The sequence below is a fragment of the Polypterus senegalus genome, chromosome 15, assembly GCF_016835505.1.
Source record: "Polypterus senegalus isolate Bchr_013 chromosome 15, ASM1683550v1, whole genome shotgun sequence".
Classification (NCBI taxonomy): Eukaryota; Metazoa; Chordata; class Cladistia; order Polypteriformes; family Polypteridae; genus Polypterus; species Polypterus senegalus.
The window spans coordinates 40,007,544-40,020,994 of NC_053168.1; the positions used below are offsets into that span (position 1 = coordinate 40,007,544).

The 13,451-nt window shown below is 39.1% G+C and overlaps 1 protein-coding gene across 1 annotated transcript in view; it reads left to right on the forward strand.

The window, feature by feature from the left end:
- The first annotated feature begins 2,318 nt into the window (after positions 1 to 2,318).
- thrb (thyroid hormone receptor beta) overlaps positions 2,319 to 13,451 on the forward strand; it is a 342,103-nt gene continuing 330,970 nt past the window's right edge. The window contains exon 1 of the mRNA XM_039737545.1: positions 2,319 to 2,672. The gene's annotated coding sequence lies outside the window, so the exon portion shown is untranslated. The remainder of the gene's footprint in view (positions 2,673 to 13,451) is intronic.

A 13,451-nucleotide genomic window follows, 5' to 3' on the forward strand; every position in this document is an offset into this window, starting at 1 on the left:
GAATCAGCACGGGCAGCAAACTCACAAAGGGAGGGTAAGGCCAGGTTGCAGATATAAGAGCACAGTCTCACTACAGAAGCAACAGGAGAATGAGCAGTAACATTGAAGTTTGCCCAGGGATGAAGACTCATATTTAGCCCTTGCATAACAAATAGCCTACTGCCAATATTTTAGAGTGCTAGTTCACTCTTTCCTCTCTCACCCTGGTCATTGCAGAATGATTCTTCATTAAAAAAAAGATCAAGGTGGAAGAATGATTATATCATTTGCAGTTATTATTATTATTATTATACAGTGTTGTAATCTTTCTGCTCAGTAAAGTGTGATAGCTATTTTTTTGAAGTGGGCCGTTACTCTGGACCTGCACTTTTACATTTTGTTGTTTCGAGTATCTACATTAGAGTATTCCTGGCAATGTTTGACGTCAGCAGGTACGTACCCGGAGTTCTCACATACTCTATGTACTATTATCCTTTAAACAGGCTCTTATTTCCTGGCAATTTTACTAGGTCTTTATGCATAAAATCTTTCCAAAAGAAATATTTTATGTGTACGAGGACAGTCTTCTCCCTTTTTAACTGAAAAAAACAATACACCTAGAGTCGTGGTGATAGCACATTCTTATATTAAAAAAAATGATCGATTGATTCACAAAACAGTAGCACAATGGTTGCACAGTTAAATAATCAGAACCAGGGACCAGGGGTGGCACGGTGGTGCAGTGGGTATCGCTGCTGCCTTGCAGTTAGGAGACCTGGGTTCACTTCCCGGGTCCTCCCTGCGTGGAGTTTGCATGTTCTCCCTGTGTCTGCGTGGGTTTCCTCCCACAGTCAAAAGACATGCAGGTTAGGTGCATTGGTGATCCTAAATTGCTCCTGATGTGTGTGTGTGTGTGTGTGCCCTGCGGTGGGCTGGCACCCTGCCTGGGGATTGTTTCCAGCCTTGCACCCTGTGTTGGCTGGGATTGGCTTCAGCAGACCCCTGTGACCCTGTATTTAGTATATAGCGGGTTGGATAATGGATGGATGGAACCAGGGACCTGTATGAGTCCCAGTCATATTCTTTGTAGTTTTGCTTTTGCACATGTGATTTTTTTCTGCCCATATTCCACAGATATCCATTTTAGGTTAATCAGCAATTCAAACCTGTCTTTGTTTCAATAAGTATGATCTGTGATGAACAGGGCTTCAGTTCAAGCTTCCCAGTCTACTTTCTCTCTAAGAAGAGTTTAGATGTTACCAAGAACATGAATGCAATTTGGTCTGGTTTGTATCAGTGAGAGTGCCTGATGATGGATTGGTGTCCTGTCAATGTCTTCTTATCTGTGTCTAGTACCTGATACTGCTAGGACTATTCTTTAAGACTGAGAACAGTCATATGTACAGTAGATAAAGATGAGTGGATATCTAATATTTGTTGTCAATTTATAACATAATATTGTCATCCCCATTTAATCCAGTTCAGGGTCATTGGGGCAACAATGGACAGGATCTCAGTCCTGACACACTCACTCACAATCACAAAAAAAATTAAAAAAAACCTAACATGCACATTTTTAAGGAGGAACACCACAGTACCCCGCAAAAAACTCACAAAAACATGGAAATAGTATGCAAACTCTACACAGACAACCAGGTATATGATTCGAACCCAGGATGCTTGACACATCAAATAGCCACTGTACCACTCTTATTTAATTTATGGATAACAAAGTAAAGTATTTTTTTCTGGTATGTAATACAATACAATAGTCACTTAGTCAGGGTCTTAAAAGGCCAGAGCCTATCCTGGAAGCTTTGGGCACAAGGCAGGAAGTACTGTAGAAACGCTCCAGGATAATAGCTCCCATTTTGGTCGTTGGAATGTGGGAAGAAAACGAGAGTACCGGTACTCAGATTAAAGTCATCGGGTGGGAGAATGCAGAATGCAATCATATGGCTGGACAGTAACTTGGTTATCTGACAGATCGGCAGTTTGGATACATTTTATATTTGCCACTGTCAGCCGTTTACCTCGGAGAAAGATGTAACCATATATAAAGTTAACTTATAAATAAATAGTATTTATCGCCATGAAGTAGTGAAATCGCTAAACAATAACATCTAACGCCAAGGACTACGAGAGGCTACCTGAAGTTTTCCTTACCATTTTATTTTGAGCACTTTTCATTTTCGATAGGAAACTATGAACACGTTGTTCAGATGGAGATCGGGATATCCAATAGGAAACAGGATTTTTTGGGAACCTCGGGCTGGGACAGAAGACAGTTCTGCCTATCCGTGAAGTTTGCTGAGCGTGACCAAGGCAGAGCGCAACATAACACAGCAAGCAATCTTGCAAATGAAAGCTCCTCGTACGGGGATGCGCTAATGATCACTGTAGCTGTCTCGCGGGGCATTTGCCCACTTCCTTTTTAGTGGACCCCGCCAGGAAAGCAACGCCAAAGTAGAGCGGGGCGAGGCTGCGGCTGCTTTGTGGAGAACGAGGCGCTCTATGATTCCCCGTAGCGCCCACACTGGTGGCAGCAGCCTGCGGACGCCGATTTCAGGCTACTCAGTGGCTGATGTAGACGGACTTGACCGTTTTCGACGAGGGCATTTCAGGACACGGAATACACAGCGCATCCTCGCCACTTCTCCTTCGATTCTGCACACCTTCTTCAGCATAATCAGGTAAGCACAGTGTTTATTAGGTTCTCTTTAAACAGTATTCGCCTTTCTATCAATTTGAATCCCAAACCCATCAAGCTTGTTTTCTGGAAGTGGAACATATAAGCATGTTTGGAGATGAGTGGTGATGTTTGTCCCAGAAAAACGTGACGCGTCAATGTTAAGAATGTCAGTTCGGTCAATCGGAGTGGTGTGTATCATCGTTGTGATTTTTTTTTTGTTCACCACATATTCGTTCATTTTCACACAGCATGTGATTAGAACGTTTTGCCTTTAGTTGGCTGGACGTGGCTGCTTAATGGCCGTCGAAATAATGTGGGCGTCAGTGCTACTGGAAATGATCACAAACACCTCGTCCCGGAGATGCTGCAATCTCACCTTTTAATGACTCGTACCTTATGTTTTCGTTGTTTGCAAAAGTAAAAAATACTTTAGAAATTGTTGTCAGTGGAGGGAAGTGCCACGATTCTCTTTCCAAATGTGTGTTGCGATAACAGAACCAGCCGTTTCAAGAATCACGCGTCAGTATATTTTTTATATGTATTTAACGGCGCTTGCCAAAACAGGACTTTTAACTGCTAATATATCCGCGCGGTTCTTTGCAGCCCTACTCCTCTGACACAGAATGTGGCCAAACCGGGCTTAGTTGTAAAGTAATAGTATTTTGCTTTCAATGGCAAAAACATCAGTAGGTTTAAAGAAAGCCCTCGTTATTGTCGGATCTGGTTCGAGGTACTAGCCGAAGAGTTCTTTTCAGTGTAAAACTCGCGTGTAGTGCGCATTTATACACAGACACAGTGACCCTTGTGTTAAACTCACACACATACTCAGAAAAACGGACACATAATGATAGAGAGGCACACCTTAGCATAGTGTACAAAACAAGCATTTTATTTTATTTTTCATTTTTCATGACAAGAATAGTAAGAAAAGCCATGTGTTTTTTTTCTTTCTTTGACCTTCAATATTATGACCACCGTACTCGTTAAAATAGTATTTCAAATGCTGCATATTATCTACATATGGTCATATGAATTACATATTTGTACAAATTCATATAGTATTTCATAATGCATACACAAATTGAGTAACTAAATATGGGTGTGTGTGTGTGTGCATACCATTCTCCTGATGGTCCTGTATGGGGAACTCGCTGAAGGATCCCGATCTCAAGGTGGTCCAAAAAAATGCTGGAAGGACTACTTAACATGTTCTCTCAAGGCCTGCTCCATTCCATATATGCAGCTTGAGGCACTTGCGGAGGACTTTGCAGTTTGGAGACAGACAAATGGAGTCCTTCACTTTGGACAACAACGGACACATCAACAAGAGGAGAAGAAAATGGCAAAACATCACCATTGAAACCAACCCACCGTGCCTAGGGGGTGTAATTCCTTTGCCCATCCCCGCGGGTCGGCATTTGCAGAATTGGCCTGCTCTCCCACCAGTGTACACACAGGAGAGGGAGTGACAGAGATGGACAAATGGATGGATAGAGCCATCGTCAGATTAATGGACAGCCAAGAGAGAAGCATGGCATATGCAGATAAATGCATTGTGATGTGTTGTTGGTGCCCCAGGGTTTGTTCCCTGCCTTGCACCCTGTGTTGGCTGGGATTGGCTACAGCAGACCCCCATGACCCTGTGTTAGGATACAGCGGGTTGGATAATGGATGGATAGATGGGTTGTTGGTATGCAAGAGAAACGGCTGGCATGTGTTTGGCTAGAACTATAAAATCAAGGGGAAAACTCACACCAACATTACATCAAGTTAGAAAATGGACACATGGTTTAACATTCAGATCTGTTAATGGGCTGTGCAGCCACTGTAGCCTTCCTTTGACTGAGTTCAGTAGATAGGTGATACCACCTTCTCAATACTTTTCATGGTGGCAGGGGCCAGAGGCTATCCCACCAGGATTAGGCAAAAGGCTGAAAACAGGCCTGGACAGGAGTCTTGTCCATCTTAAACACCGCAGATACATAAACGCACACAGTGTGACAGTTTGCAATTAGCAATCAACATGACGTAAATTAAATAAATAAAAGAATAAAAAAGACCTTTGTAATTAATTCCTTCAGACTATGTCTGACCGTAGTGATTTTCATGAAATGGCACTTGCAAAGCTATTCAGTTAAGTAACATGTTAGGGAATAACAAGTGAAAAGCAAACTTTATTACAGTGACTATTATGGATATCAGGTGAATGCGGCACTCTGATGGTAAAATAAATTATAGGGTAAGGAGATTCTCAAAGTCCCACGCCAGGACACTTGTGAGGCATGTATGCCCACACATAAAGCTGATTCTCCTTTGTTCATTGCCTACGTTATCTCATCATCATCTGAGAGGGTTCATGGCTCAGAAAAAAAAAACTTCATAAATAAATGCATATCATTCCACACATGGGTTGAAATGGAAAGCAATAAATGGCAGTACCAGTTGGTTTGTGTTCGCTTCTTGGTTGACCCCCATTAAGCTCTTCACATTTAACACAAGTTTTTAATCAAGCATTCTCTATCAGAGTTTTGACTCTACTATTATATATATATATTACTGGGGTTTGGGGGGTCCCCATCGGAGTTTTGAACATGCCATTGTAAGTATATTGTTGGGATGTTTGTTTCAGTGGATCAATGTTTTATTGGATGGGCAGACTGTTAAAACATTTTGATATTCTTCAGTAATTTACAGGGATGCATAGCTTGAAATTGTGACTGTCCCTGTCACTTTTACATCTGGCCACTCTAGTAAATTATAGTGACAGTGAAATAGTGAATTATTATAATGTATGAATAATGGAGCTGTGAGCTTTGTTTAGGGTAAGGTAAATAATACTGACTAAAGGTTTATTTGCTCTGTGCACGGCAGCTTACACGCCACGGGGTACTTTATTTCAATCTAAATAACCCTTTGTTTTCCTTGCTTGCATTTTACACTTTTACAGTTAGTAAGATCACTTAATATTCCTCTTATGACTTAATGCATCAAGGGAGACATGCGTGCATAGGTTTCTGCATATGCCAAACTAGACTTGCCAACAGAGTATTGCCATCCTGTGGTGTGTGCTCAAGCAGCCAATGACAGGGAGTTTATACCACTAACTTGTACTGGGGATCTGTTGCCATCCACAGTACTTATCAGAAGTAAAACAAAGGAAAATCAACAAAATAAACAAGTTGGTGTAACCGCGTCAAGGTAAATTGAAACAGTGAACTAATTCGTGTTGAAGTCGCACAGAATGCTACTCCGTTCTAAGATGGTAAGTTCACTAATTCACCAATGGTTTTTCAATGGTAGACTTTGAACATTTTTTGGGCAATCTGTTCAAGATATCTCAATGAAAATTTAACTGTCATGACAATTTTACTTAAGAATAAGGTGCCACATTTTAACAAAACTGGTCTACAGGGGATCTAGATGTTTTACATGGACAGAGAATCGGGCAGAAAACAATCAGACAGGGATATTGCAATAGGGGATTCATGCATTATATGCAAATGCACCTGAAAATGCCACTACAGTAAGATTTTAGTTCAGTATGGCCATTATATGTGCAGGGTGCCCCAGAAGGACAATAGGCAAAGACAGGCAAGCTTGAACCAAAATGAAAGAGTTGTATCCTGAGTGGAAGTGTGTAGTGCTGTCCTGTCTGGCCATCATCTGAAAACTGAAGGGCATACTGCTCCAGATCAGGGCCTTTCTTTGGAGACCCTTAAGTTTAAGAGCAACAAGGCTCTGGAGTGCATTGACACCAGGAGCTATTATATGTAATAGACATTGCAGCTGGGTCATTGCTGAAGAAGTGAGGGCACACCTGACCTTAAAAGTAATTCGAAGACTTGATATGATGTAACCGCTGGAAAGCTAGAAGTATAGTGATAGTGGGGTAGGGAGAAGAGCTGGGACAAAAGCGCAACCAATTGCAGGAAAACAGTCCAGCACAAGACAGAGTTAGGGCCAAAGGGTGGAGTGTTGTGTGTGATATTTTGAAGTGTGTAGGTGCTTGAAATAACCCACCAAAAAGACCTGTTTCCAGACTTGTTGATGTCAGTGGCGGGATTGTTTTATTTTATTTTCACTGTATTTTGTATTTTTTTATTTGTTTATCGTTCCCATGCTAACAGACTTGTCATTTTTGTATACTTTGACTTCTTTGTGTGAAGATTATGGCCCTTGTAGGCACATCCACAAGAAGAAATCCCAACATGAACAACTTGGCCAAGAAACAACTAAATTAGTACATGTTAATTATAATTATAGTTTTATTTCACAAAATAATAGAGTATAGTAAATGCATAAAACAATGAGAAATCCGTCAAACATATAAATATACGAAACTAAAGATGACTTTAAAACATGAACTAATAGAAAAGAATAAACTAGGCAAGGGTTAGGCAAAGTCAGTCCTGGGGAGCCGTAGTGGCTGCACAGTTTTTTGTTCCAAACTTATTGATCCTTACCAATAACAGATCTTATTTAATGTTTGTTATGATTATGTTCAGATATTACTTTTGCAGGCTTGCCTGTAGTATTTTTACAGATTTGTTGTACCCATTTGGAGTTTTTAAGGTTAAAGTTTCTATTTATGGTGTTAATTTGCCCTTTAGTTGAATTATTTAGAGTATTTTATTTTGTACAATTTCTAACACAATTTTGTTTTGGTTTTGGTGCCGCCATTTTGTGTACTCATTGTTAGGATACATCTGCGGGTTAAAAGGTTGGCAATTAACTTCTTTTTGTCATTAGAAATTATGGATAAATAAACCCTTATGAAAAAACACGGTTTCTTAAAATATTTCTTTAGTTTAGAAATCTTGATTTGTTTTTAACTACAAATTTTGCTTAATGTTCTGATTTTGTCCATTTTTCCTGATTTGAATTTCACAGTTGCCAGCCTTGCTTTGTTATTTGAATATGTCTTATCTTCTGGTGACTTTAGTTCTCCTTCCTAGCCTTCTCTAGCATAACAACTTTATGTCTTGCTACTGTTTTTAATTCTGCCATGTCAGAAGATATTTATATTGTAGATATTTTTCCTTTCAAAGTATATGATCCAAATGATTTGTAGTCTAAAGCAGATTTTTGTGCTTTTTTTAGACCGTTCAATGGATTTGTGATTTGTGACTTTGTTTGCTTGGGTTGCCTTATAGTATGTTTTAGGCAACTCCATTTTGCCATTGTGCTGTTTGGAGCTTCACAGTATTTCAGAACATCATTTGCGGAAATAAAAACTCTATATTTTTGTAAAGTTTCTGTGTTTGCCCATTTATCGAATTGGGGCTTTTTGGTATATCTCCCTCCAGTGGTCATTTTTGGAAGTGCTTTTTGGGAATTCGTGCTTTGGGACTCTTAGTCTTGATATCAAGGATCAACTTTGCCTACTGCTGAACTACACTGTAAATACAAAATACAAAACTCTATATGTCAAAACAAAATCCAATTTAAAATTCTTAATGTTGAATAAAACTAATACAGTTGTAGTCTGTGACAAGAAATAATCTAGAAATACCAATCATAATTGCAAATTAAAATAAAAAAGCCAAAACAATGCAACAAATCAAGCAAAACCAAAACAGCAAATTCTGACACTCGAAAATGTAACATGAGACCAGAGAGTTACCAGACATTTCAGTACTGTTGTCAATAGAAAACTACAAGGGCTATGGTGACAGGACGCTTAAAGGTAAGGGACTCAGAGACCAAGCACAGGCCTTGAATGTTTCAGTACAGAGAAAAGGCAATGACTAGATCTTAAATAGCAGTACTTCGGTGGGTGCCGCAGCAAAGATGAGTAATTGATAGTAGTCAGAAGAGACACCTCCTTTAGTTCTTTTATCAAGAGAAAAGGGGAAAAAGAACAAATAAATGGAATGTTAATGTAAGAAAAATAGATCCAGTGAAAACATGACATGACAGCTTGATGTCTGTTAGAACACATTATGATGTCGACTAGAAAGATGTCAGCAACCTTCATGCAGGATGAAGGAGAATATGATTTGATAAAGTATACAGAAAATACTTGTTGATAGTTGTGCACATTCCACATTGAATGAAAAATTATCTAAGAAATACCTACTAAATTTCTGAACTTTAAAAGTCAAGAATTCAGTTTGCATAAGAGTAATGGAGTGTTACTTTGCATTCTTGCTAATTTATATATACAGTATATGTATGTTTTATTTAAAAACAGAAAAATGGTTTTCTAGATACACAGCATTTTTTGTTTGTAATTTTCTATATATTGTGGTTACAATTCACTGTTTTAACATTTGAACATTCTTCCCATTTTTGTAGCTGCTCAGTTTCAATTTTATTGGCATTTTTACAGCTTCATTTTAACAGTAGAAAACTGTAGCAGTTGTGTACATAATGGCTGTCAACTTGCTCTTTTAAATCTAAAGGATAGTGTATTACCAACTATGCCAAATGCAATACACTTCATAGAACTGACCAAGCTAAAGTATAAAGATACTTTTTTCTTTTGTTATATGCCTCTTTGCTGTCTATTGTTTTTCTTAAGGAACATGACAAGCACTGACTGGAGCATTTCTACATCGTATGGTGCATGCAATATATTACTGAAGTCAAACAGTCGGGAGCTCCATAAATCTGTTGCATGACAAGTTTCTATGAATAATAATCTCATATGTAATGAACAATGTAAGCGGGGAAAAGTAGTTGGCAGTCTAGGTCTTGGGATATTATTGCTGTGCAGGCAGTGTATCTGCATTTGTCTTGAAAATAAATCTGCTTAGTCCAGTGTAGGGTCACAGTAGGTTGCATCCTTTATTGACAATACTGTACTGAGAGCAGGGCACATACTGATGGTTGCCAGTTGGTTTTATCCCAGGCCCCTGGAGGTGAGAGATATCAGTGATTACCATTAAATAAGCAGAAATAAATAAATAAATAGTTGTACAATGCAGCAATAAAAGCCGATAAAATAAGCAGTAGTTTACAAATACATGTAATCTGCAAAGTAAAAAATAGGACATTTCAAAATCATATTGTTATTGTGTAGCAGTCAGACAATAGCGTACCTCAGATATTCATAATGTGCACCACTTGGCATTAAGAATTATTTTTATTTCTACTGGGCTGGGATTTTAATGTAGTGGCATTGTCTGCCAAACTGTGAGGTGAGAACAGTTTGTGCCCTGGCTAGATATAATCTTTCAATACAGTACAGGTTTAATTATGGTCAGGATTTGACAGAAACAATGTTAAGGTTCGGGAGCAATCAAACAATCAGTTTCACCAAAGAAGCAGTGGCTCAGTGTGACACTGAGGAGGGAAAGAGACTAGGACAAGTTAAAAACAGCTAAACAGAATCATTGCACAAATAATAATAAAGCAGTAGGGTTCACAATGATAATATAATGGAACATCCAGCCTTGAAACTAAATACTTCCAGAAAATTTAGAGCAGTGCACTCTTAGGAAATGCATTAACACTGGATCGAGCTTTTAAATTGAGAACCTGCCTCTTCCTCTCGTTCATTGTTCCTCTCGTTCATTGATCAAATTTCTAGTCCTTAATCTGAAAGCTCATTCTTTTGTGAATGCATTAGAACGTTAGAACAGTCTAGACAAGAACAGGCCATTTAGCCCAACAAAGCTCACCGTTCCTATTCACATAATTCTTCTAAAATAACATCAACTCTAGTTTTGAAAGTCCCTAAAGTCCTCCTATTTACCTGGCTACTTGGTAACGTATTCCACATGTCTATAGTTCTCTGTGTAAATTAAAATGTCTATGTTTGTGTGAACTTTACCCTTAACAAATCTCTATCTGCTGTACTAATTCCCTTCATGATTTTAAACACTTCAGTCATGTTTCCTGTTAATCTTCTTTTTCTTCAAACTAAAAAGGCTGAACTCTTTTAATCTTTCTACACAATTCATCCCCTGTAGCCTGGAAACAGCGTAGTCGCTGTTCTTTGGACTTTTTCTAGCACTGCTATGTCTATTTTGTAGCCTGTAGACCAAAACTGCAACTCACTAGTGTATTATAAAACTTCAGCATAACCTTCTTGGATGTGTACTCTACATATCGTCTTATATAACAAAGCATTTTGTTAGCCTTCTTTAATGGCTTCTGAACACTGTCTGGCAGTTGAAAGTTTCCAGACCACTATGACTCCTAAATCCTTCTTATAAGGTGTACTTTCGATTTTAAAACCTCCTATTTTGTATTCAAACCTATCATTTTTACTTCTTATTTGTAAAACTTTACAGTTACCTGCATTAAATTTAATTCTGCCACAAATCTGCCCAAGCCTACAGTATATGCTGTCCAAGTCCCGCTGCAATAATTCAACGGATTCTAGATTGTCTGCCAATTCATCTATCTTGGTATCATCTGCAAACTTAACCAGCTTGTTACTTATATCCATCCATCCATTATCCAACCCGCTATATCCTAACTACATGGTCACGGGGGTCTGCTAGAGCCATGCCCAGCCAACACAGGGCGCAAGGGTGCGCACACACATACCCACACACCAAGCACACACTAGGGACAATTTAGAATCGCCAGTGCACCTAACCTGCATGTCTTTGGATTGTGGGAGGAAACCGAAGTACCCGGAGGAAACCCATGCAAATCATGAATGTGGCCCGTGGTCTGGTTGTCTGGCCCGTGGAAGGTGCGGAGGGCAAGTACTTGCCTGGTTGTGTCATTTTGCATCACAGGCACATGTGACCGTGCAGACACAGATCGAAATTGTGCAAGATTGCATCAGAGAAAGAGGTGACACAGAGACTGTTCGTGTTATATTGAATAAAGGAAGATGACACCTGTTGTTAGTCTGCATCTTATCTGCACTTTATGCAAAGATACAACCAAAATGAGTGCTAAAAATGATGTGGAAAATGGATGTTTCAGCAAATCCTGGACTCCAAAGTATTTTTTCATGGAGGTTAGCGGTAAAGCAATCTGTTTGGTATGCAAAGAGCACATTGCTGCATATGCAAGACTAAAACTTGAGCTGTCACTTCGAGATCAAACACGTCAAAAAATAGAGACATTTATCTGAAGACAAGTAGGTGAGGACTACAGAGGAATTGTTAGCTAAACTGCAAAAACAGCAAAGTCTTTTTACAAAGCTTCATACAGCAAAGGAAGGAACAGTAAAAACCAGCTCCATATTACCTCACAACATTGCTAAAAGAAGCAAACCATTTTGTGATGGAGAATTTGTTAAAGAGTGCTTGTTGGAGTTGGTGGCAATCCTCTGCCCAGAAAAGAAAGATGCATTTGAACATATTTGATGGACAGAGGAATTGTGGAGAATCTGATACTACATCTGAAAAGCATGGTGGAAAATCTTCTGCTTGGACTTGGATGAGAGCTGTGATGTCCACAACACAGCACAGCTGCTGATTTTTATGAAAGGAATATCAAAAGACTTTGAAACGACAGATTAGCTGGCTTCTATGTTGTCAGTAAAAGAGGCAACAATTGGCATGGATTTATTTACTGAAGTCAGTACATGCATGCAAAAGTTAGGAACGCAGCAGGAAAAATAGTTGGTGTGACAACTGATGGTTCTCCTAATCTGACAAGTAAAAATGTTGGACTTTTAAAAATGATGCAGGAAAAAGTGACTGAGGTTACCCCAGCCCAAAAACTCACCAAGAAGTGCTTTGTAAATCAGTGCTGAAAATTAATTATGTGGTGCATTTTGTAATAATACTGTAAATTTCATCAGGGCTAGGGCATTACTTCACAGAGAGTTTGTTACACTGTTGGAGGAGGATAAGACTGATCACACTGATCCGGGCTACCACACAGCTGTCAGGGGGCTAAGCTTGGGCAAGGTGCTCATACAGATCTGGGGTCTAAAGTCGGTAATTCATCAGTTTTGTCAAATGGAAGGAAAACTCATCCATCAACTAAGCAGCACTGAGTGGCTGTCAGATTTAGCATTTGCTATTGATATGACTGCACTTATGAATGAACTGAATACAAATTTCCAAGACAAAGGTCTTTTTACAAGTGATATGCACAGCCTAGTCAAGGCCTACATATGGAAGCTGCTGCTTCTCAACAAGTAGAGAGGAACACATTGACACACCTTCCCAAACCACAGCACAATTATACACCCCCTCTCACTCATTCAGTGACAGTCTAATAAGCAGATTTAATAATAAAATATAAAACACTGCAGAATGGCCAATAGACATTTACACACACACACTCTGAATCATATAAACATTAATAGATTTCTTCATTTGAATGCTCTCAACTTTAGAAAGTAAGATAATATAAAGTAATGTAAGATGCGTTATGAGCCAGATGGCAATGGATAGGAGGAAAATAACCCGCCTGCACTTCCCGCCAGCACACATTCTGGAGAATATAAATGTCTGGGAGTCCCACATCCTTTAGAAAAGGGAAAGTCTGAGAGTCTGTCAAATGTAGGACGATTTGCAATCCGCCCACTTCCCTGGTCATTGTATCAGGCACAGTCGTCCGTGTTTGTTAGTAGAAATGACAAATAAAACTTGAACTTTGAACTTGGACTAGAATTTCTGCAAGTGTGTATTTACTTATACATTTTTGCCTCTATTTATTTATAAAGTTAACACGGATACTGTGCCGTAGCTGCTGCTACAAGACGTAAAAGCGAGGGCTTGGAAGAGGGTTTAACGCCTTTGAAGTAAAGCACGGCTTATGTACTACTTACTGTAATTTATCGGTGGCATTGAACTGAAAATTATAACCTGATTATCTCTCGTGTTAAATGGAATCATTTGACGTGATATTTTAGACT